This window comes from Sesamum indicum, linkage group LG10 (genome assembly GCF_026168435.1).
Source record: "Sesamum indicum cultivar Baizhima isolate 11 linkage group LG10, ASM2616843v1, whole genome shotgun sequence".
Classification (NCBI taxonomy): domain Eukaryota; kingdom Viridiplantae; phylum Streptophyta; class Magnoliopsida; order Lamiales; family Pedaliaceae; genus Sesamum; species Sesamum indicum.
In genome coordinates, this window is record NC_142666.1 from 7407040 (window position 1) to 7415397 (window position 8358).

Genomic DNA, 8358 nt, shown 5'->3' on the forward strand with positions numbered 1-8358 from the left:
AAAAAGAACTATGTATATTCCTTAGGGGTAAATTGCAAAGACTGACCCGTAACTAAGGGGGAGTAGCATTTTAAGGACTGTAATTTAGACCCTGGCAAAATATACCCCGTAGCTTTAAAAAATGTGGCAATTCTGCCATCCGTCCAGATCTGAACAAATTTTAGACATTTTTACCCCTCAATAAGCAGTTTAGTCCATTTTCAATTATTTTGCATTCTAATGCATATTTGTTGTGCATACTCCCCTACAATGGTATCAGAGCCTAGGCTTATTGAATAAATATATGATTATATTATATTTTGATATTATTTATCTATTAATTGAGGAGACTTTTTAGAGAAAATGGAACCGAACAAAAGTTCGAGTTACGATAAAAATAGGGAATATTTTTAGATTCTAGAAATACAGAGAAAAGAATTTCTCATGAAAATTCTTGACAAGAGTTACAATGATCCCAAGAGGATTGATCTAAAACTTCTCACGCCGGAAGAGGAACAAAAATGGCTGAGAAACTTTGAGATTCGACAAGTACTACCAAGAAATGCAGTGAGGCGTCTACACTCCACTGAAGTCCATGGTAGAATCCTAGCGAGGAGAAGCGGAACGGGTAAATTCCTACATAATTTCAGGTCTAATTATGACTGATTGGAAAGAACTCAAGTAGGACAACGAAAATCTCCCAGATCTGAGGGAGATACAAAAGACGGTTCAAGATCATGGACATAGAACAATCCATATACCTACGAAAATAGAATCTTTGAGCCAAAAGGTGGATGAAGTCCTTAAGATCCTTCCTGATCTACATAAGGCCTTACAGATCTGAGGGCAGAAATTACAGATCTGAAGAGAAACCAACAGGAGAACCTTGAGACATCAAAATCTAGACAAGAGCGAATCAGGGACGCCCTTGGAACAGTACCTCTTCCACACCAGAAGGGGAAGGCCACAGAGATTCCAATGCCAGAGTCCCGAGAATATCTGATTATCACATCTATCAAGTCTATAAAATAATGGAGGTAACGAGAGCAAATCTATCAGATCTACAAGAATTGGCGGAATCCTTTTTTCAACTCGGGATTGTGGATTTAGTCAATATCCAGACAAATGAACTCACTCCAACACTACCACCGCCGGAGGAAAGTACGTGTTCGAATGATCCTTCACAGGATCAACCAATGAGAGAAAGTGTGGATTTGCACACTAATGCCACTCTAACGTTTGTCAGAACCAGGCTAAAGAAAAATCCAGGAAGGAATCCAAAGAGAGTGCTTGAAATACACCTTGGGAAAGGACCATGCTCTAAAGCTTACATCCATGCGACGCTATACTTAACCCGGATATTATCAATTTTCGAAACACTGAGAAATTGATAGACGAATGGTTTGCAGCCTTCAAGATAGTAGTAACCACCCTAGAGCTCGACAAGAAAAACTTCATAAAGCTTGTGGAGTTGAGCTTGGAGGGATCTGTGAAGATCGGATGGGATAATACTCCAGAAGATACCAAAGCCAGCATCCTTGCTGGAGATTCAAAAGGTGCAATAACAGACCGGCTAGGAAGGCTTATCAAGATATACTTCATCGGAGATGGATATTTCGACGGAAGTAGAGCAGAAAAGGCTAGAGAATATGCACAGGCTCTCTTCAGCCTTGAACTAAGGAGTATTTGCACAGTAGATGAATACATCTATTGGTTTCGCAAGTACTTCTTCCAGAGTAGAGTAGCAACAGAAGTAGCAGCTCCAATGTTCTTCACACAGATATGCAGTCCATGGAGGGAAATGTTGATCCAATCATACAAAGTACCTAAAGGACAGCTGGATTTAGTGGCGCGAATAATGTCTTTCCTTAAAGACAAACTGAAGGATTGGTGTTATCAAACATCCATCCAGAAGAACATGAAAAGGCTGAGAGGTAAAATCAAACGAACTCCTCTCTATTGCGATAACAATGATTTTCCAACCATTATAGGAGAATCAAGCGCGCCAAGAAAAAGGAGGAAGCAAAATAGTGATTCCTACCCCATGAGTTCCAAAAGAACCTTTTCCCAACGGAGATCATGGTGGTCCAAATCCAAATCTAAAGCTAGAACATACAAATCTGGACAGAGAACAGAACCAACAAGGGCTTCATCCCAATGATCCAAACGAATAGATCCAAGATCCACCGGAAGAACCCCTACAAGAAGAACTTTTAGAAGAGCCCATACACGAGCAAATGAAAGTTTCAGAGACTGCAATTATTGGACTTGCGGAGCAAAAGGACATATATCTCCCGACTGCCCGCAGAAACATGGTGAATTACGAAAATTTGAAGCCACGGATGACATCCTGGATGCAGTCTACTATGGAGATTTGTACCCGTTTACCATTTTGAAGATCTTCTATCAGACGAAAGCGTCTTTGAGGAAGAAATAGAGACTGATTCGGATGGATCTTCAACCGAGTCAGAATAACTACAATGAAGATGATAGGCTTCAAACCTCCGAAAGCCTGTCAAGATTCTTTTCTAAAATTCAATGTCCAACAAAGCTATGGAAAGAATTATGCGATAAGATTCCAACCTCAGCCCATACGATGGATTTAGGATTGGAGAAATTGGGAAAGTCCTGAACCAGATAGGACTGAACCAAAGAAAGCATCACATAATCTACAAAGTAAGTTCAAATGAGTTTGCTATACCTATGGAACTTACTGGTAATATGATGGAGATGCAATTCATTCCTAAAGAAGAAATTCTTGAAGAATTAAGTAAGCATAAAGAAGAAGTAGCTGTTACTATGAAATGGATCCACATAGGGACTATTGAAGTAGTAACAAACCCAACTTTTAAGGAAGAAATTGATTCAGAAATACATTTATCGATAATGGATAGAAGAATCAATAACTTAAGAGATGGTTGTCTTGGAACAATGATAGGTAATCTGTATTCAGGAAAATTGATGTTTGACATTCATCTTAGAATTACATACAACCTAGCAAACCAAGATTTTATTAGAGTCTTAATCCTTCATCAAGATTTTAAGAGTAAAGATCTAATGAAAGAAGGTAACAGACCATATTCTATAACTTATAGAATAGCTTATGCCCTTTCCAATACGCATTATTCAGATTTGTTCATCAAGAAAGAGTAAATTGAGATTCCTAAAATTTTCAAGGAATTCGACAAGGTAATGACACTAGATCCTATTAGGATACCTAGAATAGGTGGTGTTGATATCATCACAAAAGATCACCCAATTTTAGATAGAACACTTAGCTCTAGAACTGAGTTTAGTAGCCGGATGTCCTTTTCAGAAGATAGGATTAAAAACTACAAAGGAAAGGAGAAAGTTATTAAAAACTTTAACTCCTCAAGAAGTTATGGTAGATAACATAAAACTTAAATACCCTGAAGGATGGAAAGAAATAAAAGATATATTTGACATCACTAAGAGAGAAAATTTTTTCCCTTGTGATGACTTATATCATTTGCAGCAACCTGTTGTTGGGAAATATGAAGGCACGCTAGAAATAACAGGCCATGAAATTTTAGTCACAGGTGTTGCAGGACGAGAACATGGAAGTATGACTTTGGGATTAAGTTTCCTCGAAGATCATAAACCATGGGGAAGAAAAGGTAACAAAATGGAATTCAGTCTTGATAGTGTTACCATAAGGATTGAATGACGAAGTCCCTTTTCAATATACATATCTGTTGGTATGTTGTATGATCAATATAAAATAGAATATTTTGCAGCTTATATTGATTCGGGATTAGGAATTTGCACGGCAAAACCTGGAGTTTTTCCTAAGGAAGTAAAGGAAACCTTACCCGTTATTGTAGGAACGAATTTTTCACAAAAAATCCTGGTATTGAATAAGGGAATACGAGAAGCCAAGATCATGATTGGATGAGCATTTGGATCACCCTGGTTTAGGGTAAAAACACCTCCTATTTACTTGCATGATACAGGTGTCAATATCTTGTTAGGTAACAATTTCATTCAAATATTTGCAAGATATATGCAAGATAATCAAATGAATATGTTAATCTTTACTGCCAATTGTGGTAGTGAGATACAGGTGTTGCGAAGAGAAAACACATTTAACAGGATAATGCCAATAAATTTTCGCAGCAAACGTGGTGATTTTGATGCCAGATTAACTCATTCAATAATGCAGGATAAGAGAAAATTTGGTAAGGTCCTTTTGTCTTTCAGGCAACAGGGACTCATAGACAGAGATAGCTTCTATAAGGAATCCGAGGAGGAAATTATGAACCTTAAAGAAGCACTACTGAAAATGAAGTCGCTAGATATCAGCAAGGAAAGCAGGCTTTCTCTTGAGAATGTCAAGAGGCTCATCTAGAGGAACTTTAGTGAAAACCCTCTGGCATGGTGAGATAGAAACAAGATCGAAGCTACTCAAAAGCTCAAGGAAGAATGCAAGTACGAGTACGTTCGATACAAACATATCCAGATGAACATGGAAGACAAGAAAGATATGCAGATGATTATCAAAGAGCATATCAGTCTTGGACTCATCGAGCTTCGAATCTCTACTTACAGCAGCCCTGGACTTCTAGCAAGAAACCATGGTGAGATTAAGAGAGATAAACCCAGGTTGGTAATTAACTATCAAGGCATTAATAAAATATTAGAGTTTGATGGTTATTACATTCCTAGTAGAGATACTTAATTGATTGCATAAAAGGGGCAAAAGTATTTTCTAAATTTGATTGCAAATCTAGATTTTATCAGATTAAGATGGAGAGTTAATCAAAGAAATTTACTGCATTCTCCAATGGGTTTCCAATGGGTTTAGTTAATGCACCCCAGATATTTGAAAGAAAAATGGATAATCTTTTTAAAGATTATATCGAATTCATGTTTGTCTATATTGATGACATATTAACTGCATCCAAAAATATGAAAGAACATATCAAACATTTTGAAATATTTTCTGATGCATGCTGTAGAGAAGGTTTAGTACTTTTTGAGAAGAAAGCTACTATTGCTGTCAATAAAATCAAATTTCTAGGAATTCTCATGACGAAACAGGGATTGAGTTACAGGACCATATTGTGGAGAAAATTCACAATTTTCCAGACATACTCAAGGACAAGAAGCATTGGCAGAGCTTCTTGGGAGTTGTTAATTTTGCATGTATCTTTATTAAGGATCTTGCAAGATACAGGAAGAATTTTTTACCACTTTTGAAAGAAACAGAAAGTTCAAAGTGGAAATGGGAAGAAATCCACACAAAAGGGTTCGTGAGTTGAAACAGGTTTGTAGTAACCTGCCAAAGCTTGTTATACCACAGGATGGGGATGAATTGGTAGTCTATGCAAACGCCAATGACTATAGATGAGCAGCAGTGCTCATGAAGAAGATAGCTACAGGGGAAGAATCTTGTAGAGATATAGGAGGGTTGTTCTCAGAACAACAGGCCAAAATTTGGGACATTAACGAGAAAGAATTCTTTGCGGTTTGGAAGGCTTTTAAAAAATGGCCTTTATTTTTACTTGCTAAAGAATTTACTTTAAAGGTTGATAATACCAATGTTAGGGCTTTCTTAAAAAATAAAATAGAATCAAAGAGAGAGAAAGCTCGTATTATCAAATAGCAAGCTGAATGCCAATATTCTTGTTATAATATTGCCGTTATAAAATCTCATGAAAATATTTTTGTAGATTTCCTGACGAGAGATGGAGACATCTGAAGCAAACTCCATCATGTTGAGACTCAGGCACCTCCGGGAGAACCTCGAGGAGCTTGACAGAAAGTTCGGACAACTAGCGGTTAATGCCCAAGCTGCCAGACAAATCCAAATAGCTGATCTAAACATTGTCCAGGTCAGAATAAGGAGTTCCTTATTAGCATCCACCTCGCTATGGAACGACTTACGAGAACCAATTCGAAAGGCGTCATCTTTTGGGATGACTCACGAGTTGAGAAAGCATGACCCAAAACATGCCTTTAGAGTGTAGGGCTCTAGACTTGTATCGTCGAATTCAAGTACCGATTGCATGAGGCCATCACCAGACTCTGATGAAACGGCAACAATTGAGTCACAGGAAGTGCAAACTCTTATAGGTTCAAGTCAACCCAACACCTCTAGTGTTAAAGAGGGAGAGATTAGCCTTAGGCCAATGACAGGCACTTCTAAGGTTAATACTAACGAATTGATATCTTCTTCTGCTTGGCAGGAATATCAGCAAATGTGGAAAAAATTAATTTCTTACAAAGGAGTGAACCCAAGCAAGACCCTTATGAAACATCCGGAAAATATAATAGGATTTGGATATTAGAGGGGTCGAAACCAGAAGATGTCCGAGAATGGTATGATTTTGGAGCTCTTGCTTTAATTCATACTATGTCACCGAGTTTTCAAAAAATCTCAAAACTTCCAGAATGGATTAGTGGGGCAGTCTTTGATTCATGAAAAAATAGCCTCCAACTAAAAAGAGGCGATGTTCTAGAGATAAATTTGGATCAGTTGCTCCATAAAATGGCAGGAAAGGGGTCTCATCCAGCATTTCATTTCATGAAGTTACAGAGGCCAGACATGGTAGCTTTCGATAAAATTAAAGTTGCCTCAGGAGAAGCTCTCATGGTATCAGCCATCAGCAAAGATAATATCTCTACTAGAAGAGCTTGGGGATTATAGGTTTGTCTCACTGAGATGGACAAAGTGTATCCATTCAAAATTTTCTCCAACAAACTGAATGGATCGTCTTGTTAAATTCCATGACCGGAAAAAGTACTGAGTTCGCGGAAAGCTTATTTGAGAAGAAGAGAATATTGATTTTGGAGAATAAGCTACCAACGACCAAAGCCACAAGGATGAAGACGTGCAACATGTTGCATGTTGGGCAATGGCATAACCATTTATGCCCTTGCTCTGAGAAATAAGAGAAGCCCTTGTTGGGGACAAAAATTCGGGTCATAGAAAATAAACCCGAACTGGACCAGGACAAGGAAAAGAGAAAAGTTTTTACAGAAAGAAGTAAAAATTAGAAAACATAAAAAAGCAAGGATAAGACTGTTGGGAGAAAACGACAAAAGCCAACAGTCAGCAAAGCAAGAGAGCCAGTTGGAAATCACGGGACCAGCCATTATGACCAACAGCTGGAAAAAACGAGGCAATGAGGAACTCAGTGACGTCACAAGAAGATGATGAATGCAATGATGTCATTAAAAAACAAGTTTAGAGTTCGAGTTTGAAGTCTACGGACGCCTATAAATAAAGATGCAATGAAGTAGAGGGGGATCATCAGAAAAACTTCTCCTACTCTTCAAAGCATTAGAATTCTTGAGTCTTTCAAATAATTTTTAGTGCTTTATCTTTCAATTTATGGGGGTTTTCTCAACAAGTCTAGACCTCTATAATATGAGAGGCTAAACAGTTGTCTCCTCCAATGGAGGAATAATATCTATGTAATATTCTCTATATTTCTTCAATAAAAACAAGGTTTCTTTTCAATTTGGTTATCCAAAATTCTATTAAGTCCCTATATTAGAGTTACTTTTACGCCCTAAAGTAGGAAACGAAATAGGGCTGAGCTGTTGGTTGCTAAAGGAGCCAAGTGCCTGCGAACCATTTGCTGCGGTAGTGTGGTTGAAGGAAGTCCGTAAAATCGAGGACTTGGAATACCCGAAAACCAAGCGGTCAAAGCAAGGTATGAATTTATGGGGTCTTAATTTATTTCGAAAGCATGTTGGGCCTAATTGGAAGTATAGAATGGACTATGGTTAAATTCTAGATAGAAGGGCAAAATGGTCATAATCTGGTCAGAGGGTATAAATTGGGCACAATTTGATAGATACAGGGCATTAATTGGCACCCTTGTTTATATGGTCCTTGGTTTGCTAGTACCCTATAGATACGGGGCAGTATTGCATTTAAGTGTATTCCTTAGAGTGGTGTGGGGGTCCTAATTTGTATCCTAAAGTGAACGGAAACACGTAAAGGGAACAACGCATGTTGCTTCTCAATTATAGAAACAAAAAGGTAAAGTTTCATATTATGTTTCTATGTTTTTTTATTTCATCCTCAAGCCACTTGTCCAGCATGTTTATATATATATTATTATGCTTTTGACAAACACCGAACGTCCGAAAATTTCAAAGGGAATACCCCTTTAAACCGTAGTTGAACAAACATTAGGGACTTCATGAAAGCGCAGGCACCTTGTAGCCTATTATTTTCCACCACCTCCTTATACTCGTCAAGGGTATAGGATAGTTTCTTACCTTCTGCCACAACTGCCTGGTGAAATGACTCACAATCTGCCTTCTTGGAAGCTATGAGATCTTTGTATTGAGCATCGAGTTGTTCGTTTCGTTTCTCTAGCAAATCATTCGTTTCAAGCAGCT